The following is a 21,884-nucleotide window of genomic DNA, read 5'->3' as shown; positions in this document are numbered from 1 at the left end:
TGTAAGTGCAAGCAGTAACTGTACTGGCCACTGGTGCAGACCGATCGGTGGACCAGTGGGTCGTGCTGGACATCCGTTGGGTCTGCACGACTGGTCCTCGATAGTGATGCTCATTTGCTGCAGCCTTAAGCTGTGTAACCGAAGCCAACACAGCCTGGAGCAGAGAGCGAAGTGTCAGCAATTCAGTTCACATCCGCATACAGTAATCACAGTCCCTACCCATACTAAAGAAGGCGGAAAACTACAATTCACAAACAAACGACTATCGACTCGTGTTACGAAACGCTACTGTAGACACAAGAACTGTACCTAGTAAATTTCATTAACACGTAGAGATTCAAAAACTAAAGTACCGAAGCACACAGGTGAGTCTAAACAATTTGCTCTTGGTTAGAAACATGTAAAATGTCACCAAATCTATAATTCGCTCCTGGTTATGAACTCGTAAAATGTCACAAAGCTAGTCACTTTCCTATTGCTGCTTGTGTCTCGGTTGGCTGCTGTTGCTGCCTGACTTCGCACAACAAACTGAATCGTGTAGAGAGCAGTAAATAATATGGACCACATTTCTCATGCTTTGCCAACGGCCTTGCCGCAGTGATAACACCGGTTCCCTTCAGATCACCGAAGTTAAACGCTGTCGGGTTGAGCTAGCACTTGGATGGGTGACCAGCCGGTCTGCCGAACGCTGTTGGCCAGCGGGGTGCACTCAGCCCTTGTGAGGCAAACTGAGGAGCTACTTGATTGAGAAGTAGCGGCTCCGATCTCGGAAACTGACATACGGCCGGGAGAGCGGTGTGCTGACCACATGTCCCTCCATATCCGCATCCAGTGACGCCTGTAGGCTGCGGATGACATGGAGGCCGGTCGGTACCGTTGGGCCTTCATGGCCTGTTCGGGAGGAGTTTAGTTTAGTTTATTTTTCGTGCTTCCACATCTACTACAAATTACCGCTGCTTGTGTTGAGGATCTAAGACGAAGCGTCCTACTAGTTACGCAAAGGGGCTCTCACAAACGTCCAAAACGTCTTAGAATAAAGGATAGCAGTCAAGGCCCAATTCCTGAATAGGAATCTGAGAACATGACAGAACTCGGGAACAACAGTATATCGGGCCAAAGAGTCCACGATCCTCTCCGGTGCGTTTGCGGACGCTTAGCCTTTCATCATAAAAGCCCCACTAATAGCGTAATACACAACGAGGTGACAAAAGTGATGGGGTACAGATATGCGCATATACAGATGACCGTAGTGTCACGTACACAAGGTATAAAAGGACAGTGTATCGCCGAAGCCGTCATTTGTACTCAGTTGATTCATCTGAAAAGGTTTCCAATGTGATTATGGCCGTACGACGGGAATTAACAGTCTTTGGACGCGGAATGATATTTGTACCTAAAAGGATGGGAGATTCCATTTCGGAATCGTTACGGAATTCAATATTCCAATATCAGCAGTGTCAAGAATGTGCCGAGAAATCCAATTTCACGCATAACTTGGGCAATGCAATGGCCTACGGCTGTCACTTAACGACCGAGAGCAACGGCGTTTCAGTAGAGTTGTCACTGCTAACAGGCAAGCAACACTGCGTGAAATAACCGCGGAAATCAACGTGGGGCATACGACAAACGTATTCGTTAGGACAGTGCTGCGAAATTTGGCGTTAATGGGCAGTGGCAGCAGGCAACCGACGCGAATGCCTTTGCAAATAGCACCACACCGCCTGCAGTGGATCTCCTGGGCTCGTGGCCAAAGGGGGTGGGTGCTAGACGACTGGTAAACCGTGGCCTGGTCAGATGAGTCCTGACTGACTAGAAACAGTTATGTCTGGCTACTTTGGGACCATTTTCTGCCATTCATGGGCTTCATGTTCCCAGACAATGGTGGAATTTCTATGGATGATAATGCGCCATTTCAGCGTCCAGAATTGTCCGGGGTCGCTCTGAAGGAGCTGGAGCTGGACAATTCCAGCGAATGATCTGGCCACCCAGATCGGCCGACATGAATCCCATCAAACATTTATGGGACGATAATAGAGAGATCAGTTGGTGCACACAATCCTGCACCGGCAACACTGTCGCAGTTATGGACAGTTATAGAGGCAGAAATACTATTTCTGCAGGGGTCTTCCAACGACTTGTTGAGTCCACTCCACGTCGAGCTGCTGCACTACACCGGGCAAAAGGAGGTCCGGCAAAATATTAGGAGGTATCCCATGACTTTTTTCACCTCAGTGTATTACCAAACGGGACACGGCCCATATCCAGTTTACCTGTACAGATTCAACTTCAGGGTAGACATACAGGAACACGTGACTAAATTATCTTTTAGACGCATATGATGCAACTAGTGAACCAATCGAGCGACCAAATAACCACCATGTGTATTGTCAATGAACTGAGAACGTTGAACGATAAGAAACAGTGTCTATAACACAATATATCGACAAGAAAAACAAAAATTACCAGACTATGACACAAAATCCTTCTTATGCCTCACAACATTGAAGCGTGAATTTGAATAATGACGGGCTAGCGAGTGTATCTAGAGTTGCTGACGATGTGGTTGGAAGTCTTTACAGAACTTAGGTATGCAGACAAACTCACATATGACATTGAAGTTTGTCGCTGAGGCATGCTTGTAAGAGAGCTATTCAATAAAGAGTAATCATAACTTTTTTGCAACATATCTTTACTCCTCCTCATAGTTTTGATGGTTCTTCTTACGATAGTCTCCTTTGGATACGATGCACTTGTCACAGCGTTTTTGCCAATCTACAAAGATATGCTGGAACGATTTTTTTGGAAAATCTTTCGGAATCGCCTCCGCAGCCTTTACTGTTATTTCCGATTATGGAAATTGCCTCCCACGAAGGAATTTCTTCTGACTGTGAAACTGAATGTAGTCACACAGACCTTTCTCTAACATCAGCTTCGACTGCATGCCGACTTGCATACGAATGTCCTTGTGGCCGGGAGTCAGCTATCTTGGAACCCAACCGCACACAAACAGGTCTCATATGAAAATTTTCTGTCACAAGCTAGATGCAGTTTTCGATATTTTAGAAAGTGTTCTTAAGTTTATGCGTCAATCCTCTCCGGCAGTGACAGCATCAGTGTTGATATTTTCTTCAGTAAGAGCAGTAACTGGAGAGTTGGGTCTCCTTTCCTTTGAAAACTGTTATCCCTCCCCTTTAAATAATTTAAGACATCCTAGAGCCGTGCCTTAGGGAAGTACAGACTCTCCTGTAATATTGTATAGTCCTCAGCTAGACGAAAGCATAATTTCAAAGCTGCATATTGTTCATTGCCCCTCAGCTCCACAAAAGCGGTAGCCGAAACTGAATATGTCTCTGCTTAACCTGCGTTTCATAGATGGGAAACAGAAGCGCCAACAATGAAACTAATAGGGTGTGTTTGTTCTAAATTTAATTAACAGAATATCATAAGATTAAATAAGGACTCATAAATGTATAAATTCCTTGTTGAATGGCCATCGTATTAGCTCTTCTAGGCGTTCAGGCCGCGTCAAGCCGGAGTTAGCGTTCGAACTTTCGAAGGTTAATATCTTCTTCATTAGGAGATGACTGGGTGCCGGGAGCGCAGTATGCTTCCTCTATAGTGGCGTTCAAGAAGTTCTATTGGCGTTGATGCCATCTAGAAGACGGGATTCGCATGCGCAAACATAACCGAAAGTTGCACTAAGTATAGACGGCACATCAAGTACAGAAATCTTCAGAAATCAGCGACAGCGGAACACAGACTTACGGAGCGTCACGAGACCAACTTTTAGAAAATCTAGGTCCTATCCCATGCGTCGACCTACTGGGATCCCGTAATAACAGAAGTGCTAGGAATTCGCAAGTTTAGTAACATTTTTAATAGAGACGGAAATTATAATCTGAGTGGTGCCCGGAGGCGAGCACTTACAATGGAATATCAGCAAAGAAATACAACCAAAAATCATAAGTCTTAAGGGGATAGGTGATGATGGGGCGTTCTCCGTTCACCTTCTGCCCCTCAGTCGTGCCCCTGTGAGGGGGTGGGAGGGGGGCAACACACCACCAAATTACCTATTCCCTGTCCGCCCCCGGTAGCTGAGTGGTCAGCGCGACAGCATGTCAATCCTAAGAACTCAGGTTCTGTTCCCGGCTGGGTCGGAGATTTTCTCCACCCAGGGACTGGGTGCTGTGTTGTCCTTATCACCATCATTTCATCCCCTTCGACGCACAAGTCACCGAAGTGGCGTCAAATCGAAAGACTTGCACCCGGCGAACGGTCTACCCGACGGGAGGCCCTAGTCTCACAGCTACTCCCTGAATTTGCGCATGCGAAACCCGCCCTCCAGGTAACATCGTCGCCAATGTAAGTTTGAATTTCACGGGACGTCACCCAGCCTGTGACAATCTTGAACACCACTATAAGGCAAAAGGACTTTTCTCCAGACAGACACATCCTGACGAAAAAGATGAGGTTCACCATCGAAATTTCGAATTTTAAATGTGATATCATGCGGCCTGAACGCCGGTAAGATTTAACTGCATGGTCCCAGGCAGATAACGTAGTAGCACCGTCAGTCGCGCTCCTGCAGAGCACAGTACATGTCACCGGCCGATGTGGCCGTGCGGTTCTATGCGCTTCAGTCTGGAACCGCGCGACCGCTACGGTCGCATGTTCGAATCCTGCCTCGGGCATGGATGTGTGTGATGACCTTAGGTTAATTAGGTTTAAGTAGTTCAAAGTTCTAGGGGACTGATGACCACATCAGTTAAGTCCCATAGTGCTCAGAGCCATTTGAACCAACCAACCACAGTACACGTCGACAACGGTGTATGGAGCTGAGAGTCGCAGGAAAGAGCAAAACGAATAAGTATAATGCAGTGCCACTAGCAGTCAAAATGATTTTGTGAAATTTAAAACAGAAGTGACTGTGACGCAGCGGTTGAACGGTAAACTGCTATGACGCAATTCCAGAGCATGTACAGGGTGTCCCACAAATGGGTTTGGGCTGAACTTTAATAACTGAGGAGGTCTTACTGATAACCTGATCCAGATGTGATAAAATGGTGCTCTCATGACTGGTGTGTGTAGCCATTCATTTCATCAGCTTTTTTTAAATTTTCAACTGCCAGTAACTACATGTAAATAACAATATGGCCTGGAAACTTGTCCTTGGAGCAAAGAAAGTGGGTTTTAAAATTTTACTAGAAATGTGAAAACATGAAATCAATCCAGAGACAATGGCGGCGGAGTCAGATACAGCGCCGCCGTCACGCGTAACAGTAGCGGAATTACACGACAAATTTAGAGGGCAGGAAGAATGTGTGATCTGAAGAAGGGACACTGTGCCAGGAAGAAAACAGGCTTTTACAAGATCCCCAAGGAAGCCCACACGGAAAGCTGCGCGTGAATCAGGTGTAAGACGACCAATTGTACGCCCAGTTTAAAGTAAGCAAAGTGGACACCCTGAGTTATCAGGTTGCATCACGCGATGAATGACAATGATCCGGATAGGCGCCTCTAATTATGTGAATGTATTTGCAATAATAAACAGTTGACTGATGGTATTGCTTGGTCTGATGAGGCAACGTATAAATTGAATTGAACAATCAGTAGCCATAACTGTGCATGAGCTAATCCCCATGCTACGGAGAAACGAGCTCTTAATCTTCCAGGGTTATCACTGTGGTGTGGTATGTCTCTCAGAGGACTAGTGGGGCCATTCTGTTTTGAGGGAACCTTACCATGCTGCGGGAACGATTTGTATCAGCTGTTCACCAACTGCTACCAGATACAGATTTTTTTTAAAAAAAGGCGGTGCCTCTTCACGTTACCATAGGTCGACGAGGAAGTTTTGAGGTTCCACCCAGATCTTCCGATATACCGCCATTAGAGTTGTTCCTGTGGAGAACTCTGAAGGTCGCCTACGCCACGATGTCACGTATGCTGGATGACCTGTTCCACAGTGTTGCAGACGCTGTATTGCTCCCGATGGAGGGCATTTGGTATATCTTCAACACTAAAACTTCATCAGTAACGTCGTGATTATCCACGTGACTTAAACATTCATAGTTATTATCAATTTGGTTCGAGTTATTTAAGTTCAAACAGTGCAAACATCTTTAAGGGACACTGTGTGTATACACTAAGACAAGAAAGCGATGCTACTCGAAGATACTATCCGAATGAGACGAAAACTAGTAGATGTGATGTAGAGGTAAGGCAAATACATGATAACAATTTCAGAAAAGTTGTATGATTTATTCAAGAGAAAGAGGTACGCGCATTGAGTAAGTCAATAACGTGTTGCTCCACCTCTTGCCCCTATGCAAGCAGTTATTCGGCTTGGAACTGACTGACAGAGTTCTTTGATGTCCTCCTGATGGTTATCGTACCAAATTCTGTCCAATTGGCGCGTTAGATCGTCATGCTCCCCAACTGTTTGAAGACCCTGCCCATAATGCTTCAAACGTTCTCGGTTAGGAAGAAACGCGGCAATCTTGGCCGCCAAAGGTAGGGTTTGGCAAGAACGAAGACAAGCGATAGAAGATTCACCGGGTGCGGGCGGGTATTATCTTGCTGAAATATAAGCCTAGGATGTTTTCAGAATGAGATTTTCACTTTGCAGCGGAGTGTGCGCTGATATGAAACTTCCTGGCAAATTAAAACTGTGTGCCAGACCGAGACTCGAACTCGAGACTTTTGCCTTTTGCGGGAAAGTGCTCTACCATCTGAGCTACCCAAGCACGACTCACGCCCCATCCTCACAACTTTACTCCTGCCAGTATCTCGTCTCCTATCTTCCAAATATCCTTTCTTCCAGGAGTGCTAGTTCTGCAAGATTCACAGGAGAGCTTCTGTGAATTTTGGAAGATAGGAGACGAGATACTGGCAGAAGTAAAGCTGTGAGGACGGGGCTTGAGTCGTGCTTGGGTATCTCAGATGGTAGAGCACTTGCCCACGAAATACAAGGGTCTCGAGTTCGAGTCTCGGTCCGGCACACAGTTTTAATTTGCCAGGAAGTTTCAAGCCCAGGATGACTTTCCACGAAGGGCAACAAAACTCGGCCAGAATATCGTCGACGTACCTCTCTGCTGTGAGAGTGGCGCGAATGACAACTATAGTAGAGGTATGCAAGCTGAAGGTTTCGCTGGCTCGTAATCTCTCGAGCGAGTCGCGCTTGGTCATGGCTTACCCGAGTCAGAACGCTCGAAGCGGGCTGCGATTGGTCGGAGCTCCGTTGGGCGGGGAGGGCAGAGGTCAGCCGGTCTGGCGCGCTCACCGCGCTGGTGTTGCCGCCGCTTTAATAGCAGCACTCTGTGTCTGCAGTCTTGTGTCCCTCCTGACACTCCCACCAGCTGATGGGACTATCTACAATCAGATCAGTTTGCCTACTTTGTAGACGCATACTCCTGGGTGGCAGTCTGTAATCACGACATCATTCCAGAGGTTGAAAATACCGCTTCAGTTGTAAATTTCTTTTAGTATTATACAATCGGTTTCGGGCTCTTATAAGCCCGTCTTCAGGTGTCGTAACTGTGATGCGGCCAACCGAGTGCCGCGGTGGACGTGTACTGGGCGCGGTGTGCTGCCTATGAGCGCAGAACCGGTGGTGTAATAATAAAAAAACAGAAAACTGAAGTGGCATTTTCAACCTCTGGTATAATGTTCAGTTGCGGATGTCCTTCCAACAGGATTGTTTGCATGACACCATTGTGATCCGTAGGATACCGAAATTTTAGAAACAGTTTGGAATTTCACAGGAAAACTTTATTTACCAACTCATGTCAATCTCATAATGGAAAACCACGTTCCTGCTTTTTATAACACCATTTGCTTTATTGATTCAAATGAAGACATGTGATCTTGACCGCCTAACAAATTAGGACTTTAACGAGAACAAAATTGTCTCCAAGTTATTCCCTGCTCGCTTAATTACAATGAATCGACTCGTTTCGGATCAAGTTTGCTTCGACAGTCAGAGATAACGTTGCAAACGGCAGTGACTTTTTTTTCTAGCTTATCAGAACCTGATACTTCATCACACATTTGACCCACACTAGTTAATGTCTCAACTCTGTCGCAAACAAATCTCATTTCCAATAATCGAAAGGGCGACCACAGAATCGTTACTATTCTGTGCAATGCCTCAGTTTCGAGTTTCTCATCTGCGAGACGGAAAGAGCGATGATTCAGTACTCGTAGTACATACAACTAATAGATGGTATACGACAATTGTAGTGTACTGCCAGAATACCGGCGACACTGAAATGGCATTTCACTGTTAAACGCAGTTTTCATTTGCTGGACACGCAGCACGTCTACAGTAATTTTCAAGTATGAACCTTTGTACCTTCGGGTTTTATATTACAATGACTTTTCAGATTGTGCATCCATAACAAAACAAACTGCACTGATGGAAATTTCTCGCCTTCCAGCATTTCTGTTGCATCTCTGAATGTCTATAAATAAGTCATGAGTTTTTTTGAAGTGACGTTGCCGTAATCGGAAAGTTTTTCAGAGACACCTTGTAAGTAGGCTGTTTACGTTTTTATGTTGGTAACGCCACGTAACGCTCTCTATTAAAATGGCTGACTGCGCTGTGTGCGGTCTGTGGCTGGTTGGACTCTGTTGTTGGAAGTTTTTCGCCAGTGTAGTGTAGGGCAGTTCAAATGGTTCAAGTGGCTCTGAGCACTATGGGACTTAACATCTGAGGTCATCAGTCCCCTAGAACTTAGAACTACTTAAACCTAACTAACCTAAGGACATCACACACATCCATGCCCGAGGCAGGATTCCAACCTGCGGCCGTAGCGGTCGCGCGGTTCCAGACTATAGCGACTAGAACCACTCGGCCACCGGCCGGCGTTAGGGCAGTTGGAGGTGAGCCGCCAGCAGTGGTGGATGTGGGGAGAGAGCTGCCAGAGTTCTGAGGTGTTAATATGAGCGGACGATCTGGACGTGTGTCCGTCAGAAAAAGAAATTTGCTGAACTGAATGTCACGTACATATATGTTCGTTACACCCACCCACCCACACACACACACACACACACACACACACACACACACACACACACACACACACGCATATATATATATATATATATATATATATATATATATATATATATATATATATATATAACCTTTAAACACTATTAAGGTAAATACATTGTTTATTCTCTATCAAAATCTTTCATTTGCTAACTATATGGCTGTTAGTAGTTAGTGCCTACAGTAGTTAGAATCTTTTATTTAGCTTGCAATATTGGCGATCGCTGTATTGCAGTAGTTGGAGTAACGAAGATTTTTGTGAGGTAGTGATTCATGAAGGGTATAGGTTATTGTTAGTCTGGGCTTAACATCTGAGGTCATCAGTCCCCTAGAACTTAGAACTACTTAAACCTAACTAACCTAAGGACATCACACACATCCATGCCCGAGGCAGGATTCCAACCTGCGGCCGTAGCGGTCGCGCGGTTCCAGACTGTAGCGACTAGAACCACTCGGCCACCGGCCGGCGTTAGGGCAGTTGGAGGTGAGCCGCCAGCAGTGGAGGGATTATTAAAAATCAAATTGCGTTGCGCTAAAATATTCTGTGTCAGTTCAGAAATGATCAGAATAAGTAAAGAGAAAACAGTCTCAGTATGTTCAGCTTTACTCTGGTGTTTGAAAATCAATTAACGTAGAAGTTTTACCAACACAGTCATTCTTTACATTCAAAGGGGAAGTTTCAACCTACCCCCGGAAGCAGTTCCATGACTTTGTCGTAGTGCCTCAGTACATACTGTAGCATTCTAAACAAGCTCTTACACTTATTTTGTGTTTCTTGCTTCAAGCTTGTCTATATCGAATTCAGGTCACCAGTTTTCTTCAGCAGCATGAGTCGTGGAATAAACTACTCCAAGCCCATATATTAAGTAATCGTCATGTAACATAGGTTTCAGAACAACGTTCAAAACATGTGTAATGCGTTCGTAATGCTGAAAGGATTGCAAAGCATTGCATACATTAGCCCATTCGTCAGTGGCAAATGAATTCCTATTAAAACGGTGGGGATTTACTCGTACCAAATTAAATAACATTTCCTCGATACAGTGCTTAATAAATTTTCCGTACTTTTTTTTTCTTCTCAGAAAAGTGATTTCTCACCAGTGCCATACTTCGCAGTGCCTAATATCGATAAGCAAAGTTCACAGTACTAGATAGGTTACACATTTTCCGATATCTGTCGGTCCATATATCCGCTCTACATCCACATTCATTCACTCGTATAGCCTAAATAATGCTGGACATCATACTCGCTCGTATTTCACTGGCTTGTCTTTCAGTGTGTCGTACTACTACCATAGGAAGAGGCAAAATGTTGGAATAGTTTCCATCTCTCAATTCTGAACCGACTTTTACAAGTTCCTAATATAAAACTCAAAATCCTACACCTAATGTTAATGTTTATGGACGAAGGTCTCTGGCACACATTTCTGCGCACCTTTTTTAACTATTGTATCTTTCACTGAAACTACATCTACATCTACATCTACATTTATACTCCGCAAGCCACCCAACGGTGTGTGGCGGAGGGCACTTTACGTACCACTGTCATTACCTCCCTTTCCTTTTCCAGTCGCGTATGGTTCGCGGGAAGCACGACTGCCGGAAAGCCTCCGAGCGCGCTCGAATCTCTCTAATTTTACATTTGTGATCCCCTCAGGAGGTATAAATAGGGGGAAGCAATATATTCGATACCTCATCCAGAAACGCACCCTCTCGAAACCTGGACAGCAAGCTACACCGCGATGCAGAGCGCCTCTCTTGCAGAGTCTGCCACTTGAGTTTGCTAAACATCTCCGTAACGCTATCACACTTACCAAATAACCAGCCGGCCGCGGTGGTCTCGCGGTTCTAGGCGCGCAGTCCGGAACCGCGCGATCCTACGGTCGCAGGTTCGAATCCTGCCTCGTGCATGGATGTGTGTGATGTCCTTAGGTTAGTTAGGTTTAAGTAGTTCTGAGTTCTAGGGGACTGATGACCACAGCTGTTAAGTCCCATAGTGCTCAGAGCCATTTGAACCATTTGAACCAAATAACCCTGTGACGAAACGCGCCGTTCTTCTTTGGATCTTTTGTATCTCCTCTGTCAACCCGACCTGGTACGGATCCCACACTGATGAGCAATACTCAAGTATAGGTCGAACGAGTGTTTTGTAAGCCACCTCCTTTGTTGATGGACTACATTTTCTAAGGACTCTCCCAATGAATCTCAACCTGGCACCCGCCTTACTAACAATTAATTTTATATGACCATTCCACTTCAAATCGTTCCGCACGCATACTCCCAGATATTTTACAGAAGTAACTGTTACCAGTGTTTGTTCCGCTATCATATAATCATACAATAAAGGATCCTTCTTTCTATGTATTCGCAATACATTACATTTGTCTATGTTAAGGGTCAGTTGCCACTCCCTGCACCAAGTGCCTATCCGCTGCAGATCTTCCTGCACTTCGCTGCAATTTTCTAATGCTGCAAATTCTCTGTATACTACAGCATCATCCGCGAAAAGCCGCACGGAACTTCCGACACTGTCTACTAGGTCATTTATATATATTGTGAAAAGCAAAGGTCCCATAACACTCCCCTGTGGTGCGCCAGAGGTCTCTTTAACGTCTGTAGACGTCTCTCCATTGAGAACAACATGCTGTGTTTTTTTTGCTAAAAACTCTTCAATCCAGCCACACAGCTGGTCTGATATTCCGTAGGCTCTTTATTTGTTTATCGGGCGACACTGCGGAACTGTATCGAACGCCTTCCGGAAGTCAAGGAAAATGGTATCTACCTGGGAGCCTGTATCTAATATTTTCTGGGTCTCATGAACAAATAAAGTGAGTTGTGTCTCACACGATCGCTGTCTCCAGAATCCATGTTGATTGCTACAGATTCTGGGTTTCCAGAAATGACATGATACGCGAGCAAAAAACATGTTCTAAAATTCTACAGCAGATCGATGTCAGAGATATAGGTCTATAGTTTTGCGCATCTGCTTGACGACCCTTCTTGAAAACTGGAACCACCTGTGCTCTTTTCCAATCATTTGGAACCTTCCGTTCGTCTAGAGACTTGCGGTACACGGCTGTTAGAAGGGGGGCAAGTTCTTTCGCGTAGTCTGTGTAGAATCGAATTGGTATCCCGTCAGGTCCAGTGGACTTTCCTCTGTTGAGCGATGTCAGTTGCTTTTCTGTTCCTTGGACACTTATTTCGATGTCAGCCATTTTTTCGTTTGTGCGAGGACTTAGAGAAGGAACTGCAGTGCGGTCTTCCTCTGTGAAACAGCTTTGGAAAACGTGTTTGGTATTTCAGCTTTACGCGTGTCATCCTCTGTTTCAATGCCATCATCATCCCAGAGTGTCTGGATATGCTGTTTCGAGCCACTTAATGATTTAACGTAAGACCACAACTTCCTAGGATTTTCTGTCAAGTCGGTACATAGAAATTTACTTTCGAATTCACTGAACGTTTCACGCTTAGCCCTCCTTACGCTAACTTTGACATCGTTTAGTTTCTGTTTATCTGAGAGGTTTTGGCTGCGTTTAAACTTGCAGTGAAGCTCTCTTTGCTTTCGCAGTAGTTTCCTAACTTTGTTGTTGAACCACTGTGGGTTTTTCCCGTCCCTCACAGTTTTACTCGGCACGTACCTGTCTAAAACGCATTTTACGATTGCCTTGAATATTTTCCATAAACACTCCACATTTTCAGTGTCGGAACAGAAATTTTTCGTTTATATCTGTTAGGTAGTCTGAAAACTTCCTTCTATTACTCTTGCTAAACAGATAAACCTTCCTCCCTTTTTTTATATTCCTATTTACTTCCTTTTTCAGGGATGCTGCAAAGGCCTTATGATCACTGATTCCCTGTTCTGCACTTACAGAGTCGAAAAGTTCGGGTCTGTTTATTATCAGTAGGTCCAAGATGTTATCTCCACGAGTCGGTTCTCTGTTTAATTGCTCGAGGTAATTTTCGGATAGTGCACTCAGTATAATGTCACTCGATGCTCTGTCCCTGCCACCCGTCCTAAGCATCTGAGTGTCCCAGTCTATATCTGGTAAATTGGAATCTCCACCTAAGACCATAACATTCGGAGAAAATGTATGTGAAATGTATTCCAGATTTTCTCTCAGTTGTTCTGCCACTAGTGCTGCTGAGTCGGGAGGTCGGTAAAAGGAGCCAATTATTAACCTAGCTCGGTTGTTGAGTGTAACCTCCACCCATAATAATTTACTCCTAATGCTTCAGAAATTACACTTTGCCGTAATCAGCAGTGATGCGCCTTCAGATGTGTGGTGGCGGATATGAAAGACAGGAGAGCAGAGCAGTTGTGACAGTACACGTAGCCGACACCACTGTTAGTCATTGATGAAAATCTCGCCGTGACATGGTTACAGCTACAGTCTTTCGCACTCAGGATATTTCATTTTGAATCAGGTTTCCCTTTCGTACTCTCCTTCACCTCGCGTTCATGCGCCATGGTTCTACAGCGGGTGACTGAACGGCGCTAGGGGAACTATAGCACACTTTAGAAGACGGAGAAGCATGAAAATCGACTGCGTTTTACCCCTCAGTCCAAAGCAGCTTGTAACGCCGAAAATGCGTATCCTCCTAATTCCACCTATTGTACTATAATTTTTTTCCTTGTTTTGTTACCTCAAGATATGACATTTCTGTGTCTTTATATATTGTAATTGTTTTAATATTTGTATATATATTTATGCATTTATGTCGATATATAATTGGTTGTTTTGTAAATACTATTTGTATTTTTACGCTGGGTCTGGCCTTGGGAAAACTATGCTATCGAACGATTACATCGATAGGTCGTGTGGAGAACCAATGTGTTTAGGATCTTTGGTAGTGTGAACTCAGCCGCGTGGAGCGCGGGCAGGGCAGAGTCTGGCTGGAGGAGGGCAGTGGAGCAGGTGTGTGGTGTGACGCTCCCGCGAGTTGCCGCGCTTTCGAGGTTGGGCAGCATGTAATTGCGCTCGACTTGCTATGATAGTTTCTGACACGGTGTCGCGGACGGGAAGCGTTAGCTGGCACACATCAAGAGCCCGTTTCGGCTGGAGACCGTGTCGAGAAGAAGGCTCGCCAACATCCAGCTTCTGCAACAGCGACGGCCGACAATGAGCGATTGTCGCCACCTCCTCGATCGACGACTTCAAACGTTCAATCAACCAACAAGGAAGACTAAAAGCACGTAAAGTTTTAGAACTGTATGCCAGACCTCAGCTTTTCAAACTGTTAAATTTTTCTCACTAAATTACAGCAACGTAACATGAACCTTTGTTGCTCATTGTCCCAATTGCATTACCAAGCAGGGTCCCTTCCTTTTCCGGAATGAACCCGAGAGTCGTTGAAATTCAAACGCCAGCATTAAAGTAATATCATTCGATTTCACTGCTATAATTTCAAAGATCAGTTAAGGTATTCATAGCTGGCTACAATATTTAAATTACACAAGCACAAATTAAGAGTGCGAGTTTTGTCACCGTATTTTAGCTTACCTGTGACTGCAGCTCAGCTTGGTACGTACTAAATTTTACTATTGTTAATTGTTCAGACTCATTTAATTCAAGTTCAAAGTTAAATCTCTTATTTCTAAATTGCGTAGATTCAAGTAGCTTTTGAAATGATTGTTGAGGTAGCCCAAGACTAACCGTATTTTACTGGATTTCGATGTGCTTCAGAAACAAGGCTCACTATTAATCTCTGTCACTAAATTAACTTTCAATTTTCCGGTTTTATTAATTATTTTGCTAAATTAAGTCAGAGTGTAGCGAAATTTATTACTTCTGACAAACTTTCAGTTTTCACACTACACGTGTCAACCTTCAGTTGTCACGCTTCTAGTGCTAGTTATATGTGTAATAACCTTTCTTTTTCAGTTACTATAGTAATTGTCCATAGGACTGGCGACCGTAATTTCCCCCAAATCTCAAATATCTAATTACCGCTAGTTGATTGTTAACGTAACGGCCGCACAGTTTCTTTCTTTATTAACTTTACCCCTTTTCAAAATTAATTTCCACCAGTTTCATTTGCATTTTTCCTTTCATTTAGATGTAACCCTTTCCTCCCTCTTTACCGACAGATTTTTGCTTTTGCCAAATTTCCATTAGGTACAGGCGGTTTAATTTTTCACTGTCATTAAGGTCGATAAGTGAGGGGGAGGTTACAAGCTGTACTGACATATGACGGTCTTACGCGGAACTACAAGCTCCGAGCAATTCAAGCAAGTGTAAACCTCATATGCGGACCTCTACTTTTGGCCGTATGGCGGGTGTCAGAAAGGGTGGTGTCCCACAGCTGCCATGGTTGTCTCCAGACACGTCTGTGGCGTAGAATCCCATATAGGTGATGACCAGCGAAGACGTGTCTTTAGACACTCGGTAAAGTCCTGGGAAATCGACCTTTCTATCACTTGACACACGGTCCACTAACTGGGAGTGATGGTGTGGATTGCAATTTGTTTTCATAGGAGGATCCCTCTGGCGGTCATGCGTGGCAACCTTACACAACAGCGGTACGTCGACGACATTCCATGCTCCGTTACGTTGCCTTCGTTGCAAGCCATCCAGGACTTATCAGCAAGATAATACCCGCCCGTACAAGGCGAAAATTTCTACCGCTTGTCTTCGTCCTTGTGAAATCCCAGCTTGGCCAGCAAGGTTATCGATTCTCTCCCCAACTGAGAACGTTTGGGGCAGGAGGAGGAGGAAGAGATCAGTGTCTAACGTCCCTTCGAAAACAAGGTCCTTGGATGGAGGAGTACAAGCTCGGAGTAGGGAAGAATGAAGAAAGAAATCGACTGTGCCCTTTCAAAGAAACCATTCCGGCATTTGCCTTAAGCTATTTAAGACGAAGCGGGTTCGAAACATCGTCCTCCCGAATGCAAGTCCAGTGAGGACGTTAGGAGGACTATGAGCAGGGTCCTCCAAACCATCTCGGGATCGCGAAGATCTGAAGCGCGCACTGGGCAGAATCTGGCACGATATCTCTAAGGAGAACATCCAAGCGGATCAACTGCTTGCTTAAGGATCAAAGAAGGAGCAACACTTTATTGAATTTATCAATTTATGAAGCCATTTCTTTTGAATAAATTATCCATTTTTTTATGAAACTGTAATCATTGTCTATACCTGTACACTACATCTACCGACTTTCGTCCCATTCGAATAATTCCTTCCGTAGGGTCCTTTTTTGTCTTAGAGTGTATTATTTTGAAGAAAATGTCAGCTCTACTTTCCCTTTTCTTATCGTTTTGAACGACGACCGCTATAATCAATAATTTATAATGAATCAGTCATTAAGGGCAATTAGTGTAGATTTTATGCATAATTCTAGCTAATGTATAGAAGATGTTGAAATGAAATGTCGTGTGACGAGGGTCTCCCGTCGGGTAGACCGCTCGCCTGGGGCAAGTCTTTCGATTTGACGTCACTTAGGCGACTTGCGCGTCGATGGGGATGAAATGATGATGAGTAGTACAACACAACACCCAGTCCCTGAGCAGAGAAAATCTCCGACCCAACCGGGAATCGAACCCGCTCCCTTAGGATTCACAGTCTGTCGCGCTGACCACTCAGCTACCGGGGGCGGAATAGAAGATGTTGATAATATATCCTGAGTGCGAAAGACTGTAGCTGTAACAATGTCACGGCGAGATTTTCATCAATGACTGACAATGATGTCGGCTACGTGTACTGTCGCAACTGCTCTGCTCTCCTGTCTTACATTGAAGTTGACAGCTATAAGATCTGTCGAACACTATAATTTGCTGTAAGTTCGTTCATTATAGGTGCAAGTGCGCAGGAGCATGAGAGAAACCAGCCAGGGAAGGCTGTCATATATTGCTCATAGTTTAATGTAGGAGTGAGGCTGCAGTGATACCTGAGGGACAGGTGGCTGTCAGAGCGATACGCTTTCGTTTTGCTTGTCCGTCAGTTACTGCCCTACTGCAGCTCAGCCTCCTCTCCTTGGCGGCACGTCAGCCACTTCGTAGCGTACAAGGTTACCTAAACGGCAGATAACTGCGAGAGCAACAAGGGCTCGATGTTTGCCGAGAGCGCTTACAGCTCCGTCAGCCAGCCAGCCAGGCGCCGGGTGGCCCGCCGTGTGCACAGTAGTCGGAGCTGCGCGGCGCAGGCAGCCAAGTGGGTGGGTGCGGAGGCTGCCGCCTGGGGCGTGACGCGGTGCACACTGCACAGCGTCTGTCGCCGCACGTCTGGCGCGCTCTGTAAGCACAGGCGGTGCGGGGGCCGGCGTTTCGCCGCCTCCGGCGTCAGGTGGCCGCGCGGCTGTCTGCGTGCCGTCCCGAGCTCCTGCAGCCGTGCACACAACCAGGGTAGCGATGGGAAAACCGACCAGCTAAAACCGATACCGGTGTTATAGTTCTGAATATACGCTATTTTTCGGTATTTGTTTGGCCTCATTTAGAGCAGATGCTCTTCTATTTACTACTAACAACACAGTAAAAAAATAAAAAGAAACGAAGTATCGATTAGCCATAGCAGCGATGCTAAGATTTTTCATTTTAAATGAATAATTTTGTTTGAAAAATGAGTACTTTTTATTTGTAATATTTGCATTGATTCGAAATTTTTAGTTTTTATAGACAATGGCAAAAAAGATCAGTGCTACTTTAATAACGCTGCCGACGGAAACAAGCAACAAACAAATGAAACTCCTGCCGCCGGAGGTTCGAGTCCTCCTTCTGGGCCGGCGTGAGTGGCCGAGCGGTTCTAGGCGCTATAAAATGGTTCAAATGGCTCTGAGCACTATGGGACTTAACATCTATGGTCATCAGTCCCCTAGAACTTACAACTACTTAAACCTAACTAACCTTTTTTTTATTTTTTTTTATTCTGGGAAGGTAACTAGGATACTTCTGAAATGATAATTAAATGAACACCATAGTTGCAAACAGGCGTTGATGTAATTCATTGGGGGGACATCATGAAAATGTGTGCCCCGACCGGAACTCGAACGCGGGATCTCCTGCTTACATGGCAGACGCTCTATCCATCTTTATATATATATATATTTCGCGCGCAAGTGCTCTACCAACTTTTATTTTTTTGTGAGAACCGCTTTTTTTTCTTTTATATGAAGGAAGGTAGGAGAAACAGAAACCTTTATTATTCACAAAATAAACATAGTACATTCTGACACATAATAACTGTCGTGGAAGGAACCTCGCTGCCGTCCTACCATGCAGCATGAAATAACAACAAAATCAAAGTGGGGCCACCTCCGGCACCCTAAAGAAAAGTATTTTGAATATGAAAACTAAATTTGAAGTACATCCATCCATTTGCTAACTGTTCAAGTGTGAGTTTTTCGTAGGTCGCATACTCGCATAGTGTTCTTAGTCGATCACATTACTTGGTCGGTTTCACAACGAAAGCACCGCCGCTCATCTTTGCGCACCCGGCACACCCCAAGTATATGGCGGGTCCGCAAAAACCGTTACTAGGAAATTGGCATACCAATCGTTGACGCGGAAAATACGTTTCCTCTGGAAAAAATACTATGTCAGAACAGACTGCTGTACAGATAGTGCGCCGCATGAACGCTATTATCTTTCTTGCGAGACTCCATACAGCCAATGCCTCGCCGCAGACCAGCCGATGGTCGTCCGTATCCAGCACGCCGCATTGCTGACACAAGGGCGAATCCGCCAAATGTATTGCGTACTTTTTATCAGTTGTAGGGTATTTTCGGTTGACGACTATGTACTATGTTGATCTGACTGATGTAGGTAGGTGGGGGTGGTGGACCCTGCGGCACACCACGTGCCAATTAACAGTTGGATGTTTGCGTTCCACCCTATTCCGGGCGATCTGTCGAAGAAGCAGATGGTACACGTCCTTCGATGTCGACTGTCGGGTCGTCGGTAAACGCTCTCGAACGTAACTGTGTTCCACGATAAACGTGCGCACATGCGTTAAAGGGGGCGATATATGGCCGACACTGACTGGAGGAACATGAGATGTTGGTACGAGTTCTTCGATGATCGTCCCCGTAAGCGAGTGATTCTCGTTGCGCCACCGTTTGAGCATAGTATTAATATACATGGCACGCGCCTTCTCGTGCACGTTCACTAAACCAACGCGCCCCCTCTCGTGCTAGGAGGGTAAGCGTGTTGTACTGCACCTTAAAGAGTTGTCCCAGGCACACATAGTACCCAATAGCCGCCTGAATCCTCATAGCCATCGTGCGCGTCAAGGGGAGAAGGTGTGTCAGGTGGCACATCATGGGCGCGAGATAAAGGTTGACGAGTAACACTCGCTGCAGCATATCCATCGACCGTAGGGTGTTTAGTCGTACTGCCGTGCGGACTCTGAGTAACAGTCTTCGGTAGTAGTCCGCAGCCGTTCTCGCTGTCTCTTTATGAAAGGTGATACCCAAACAGCGGAGGGTTTCCACCGCAGGTAAGGGTCCTTCCGTTCCTGGTTCTAGTCCACGCCCCACATGCATGAATTTTGATTTTCGGTAGTTGACCACACTTCCAGCTGCCATCCCATACGTCTGTAGCCAATCCAGTGCTGTTTGAGTCTCCCTCTCATCCCGTACGAGGAACACAATATCATCCGTGTATGCTCTGCATTTGAATGATAAATGCCGTAAGCAGATCCCGGTAAGACGGCGGCGAAGGCCTGCGAGACACGGTTCTAAGGCGATCGCATAAAGGAGGATCGACGAGGGGCAACCCTGTCTCACTGATCTTAAGATCTTAAAATACTCAGTTCTCCCTCTTTGACCACCATCGCTGATCTGGCGCCGTGCAACAGCCGCATCACAGCATTGGTCAATAATGGCAATACACCCATCCTGTTCATCACCGCCGCGAGGTACACATGATCCACGCGATCAAAAGCATGATCGAAATCTACTGCAACCATCGCCCCCCGGAGGCAGCATGCAGCCGCGAGGGCGACGACGTCACGATAGTCTCCCAAGGCTGTGTGGATATTACTGATGTCGCCAAGACAAGTCTGATCGTCATGTATTCGATTCTCCAGCGACTTTTTGATACGACTTCCCAGGATGCGCATGAAGATCTTGTAGTTACTATTAAGGAGGGTCAAGGGGCGATAATCACAAGGCCGTTTGCCACCACGGGGCTTCGGTATCGGTATCATGAGCCCTTCCGTGAATTGAATGTGAACCGGTACTTCTTGCCGCAGAAGCTCATTAAAGATACATAGCCACATCGGTGTCATAATGGTCACAAAGGCACGGTAAAATTCCAACGGGAATCCGTCTGGACCTGGGGACTTGTTGCAAGCACCTCGTGTAATCACTTCCTCCAGCTCTTCACACGTAATTTCAGATAACCCGTCCGCTTCCCCGTTCACACTCGTCGCGTCTGGGATCTCTTCCAGGACGTTCCCCAGCTCCCTCTGACCCTCCCCGTTGCTCGCATAGAATCTGCTAAAATGATCCGTGAATGCCTGTCTATGCCCCTTTGTGTTGTAAAACGACGGCCATCGCCTAGGTCGATCTCATGTATTAAATTCCTGCGTCTTCTTCGTCTTTCCTTTATCACATAATGCATCGAGGGAACCTCGTTGGGCAGGAAATCCTGCGACCTCGCGCGTATCATCGTACCTGCCATCCTCTACGTCGCAAGTTGTACCAGCTTCGCCTTAACTCGGTGGACGGCCGTCTGCGGTTCTGGTGTAGGTGGTTGAGCTAACAGTTCCCAGAGAGCCGTAAAGTAAAACTCAGTGGTCGTGCGCTGCCATTGAGGAACCTCCTTCCCGTTACCTATTAACGTCCTCCGTAAAGCTGGCTTCGCACACTCGATCCACCACTGCAGGACAGAACCGAAAGAATTTCGTCGACGGAGGCAACCATGCCACGCGTCCTCCACCACGCTTCGGCATTCTACATCTCGCAGGTGGGAGACGTTCATCTTCCAATTACCCCTCCGTCTCCATACCTGCTGTCTATCAAGGTTAACCGTACAAATATATGCCTCGTGATCTGTAAACGCTGTTGGCCATATTTCTGCGTCCACCGTCGACATTGCTAACGCCCTTGAAACGTAGATCCGGTCCAAACGGCCCGCGGAGTGGCTAGTAAAAAATGTATATCCTGGTTGGTTGCGATACTTCAGGTCCCATGTATCGACTAATTCCATCCCGTTGACCAGCTTTCTAAGTTCTTGGCTAGTAGTATAGTTAGGTTGTTGGTCCTTTCTGTCGAGCACACAATTAAAATCTCCGCCGAGTATGCAACCATAGTATCGTCCCTGGAACAACGGTGTAACCTCATGGGCGTAAAAATCTGCTCTGTCCCTTCTCCTATCCGAGCCTGACGGTGCGTATATGTTGATCAAACGTATTCCACCTATGGTCACTGCCGTACCACGGGCAGAAGGCAAATACTCTACTTCGTCTGCACGTATCCCTTCCTTTAATAGTATAGCTGTGCCAACGTCTCTCTCGTCACACGGGGAACAGTAAATGTCGTAACCGTAAAAGTCCGAGGGGGGAAGTACCCGAACTTCTTGTAATAGTGCTATGTCGAAATCCGCAGCCTTTATCATGTCACTGAGCATCTTGATTTTTACCGGCGTCCCAATGCTATTGATGTTAACAGACTCTAGCCGATAAGCTTGTTGCATGGCGGTCAACGTAGATAGGGTACCGCACGGTAGCTAATTTTGCCGTACATAGGCTGCTGTCGGACTAACGTCCCCCGCCGTCCCCTCACATGGTCTGCCATTATTCCGTGCACTCTGCCGGTCTTACACCGGGAGAACGCGTGGGAGCAGTTTCTCCGGCATCATCTGTTCCCCACGGCGTGGGCTCTTCTGACCAGTTCC

General features: G+C 45.9%; 1 pseudogene; it reads left to right on the top strand.

The window, feature by feature from the left end:
• Positions 1-579: 579 nt before the first annotated feature.
• LOC126428718 (5S ribosomal RNA) lies at positions 580-697 on the top strand (annotated as a pseudogene).
• Positions 698-21,884: the final 21,187 nt, after the last annotated feature.

Source organism: Schistocerca serialis, chromosome 1 (assembly GCF_023864345.2).
Source record: "Schistocerca serialis cubense isolate TAMUIC-IGC-003099 chromosome 1, iqSchSeri2.2, whole genome shotgun sequence".
NCBI lineage: Eukaryota > Metazoa > Arthropoda > Insecta > Orthoptera > Acrididae > Schistocerca > Schistocerca serialis.
Note: the sequence above shows the minus strand (reverse complement) of the source record. Positions and strands in the feature narration are given on the sequence as shown.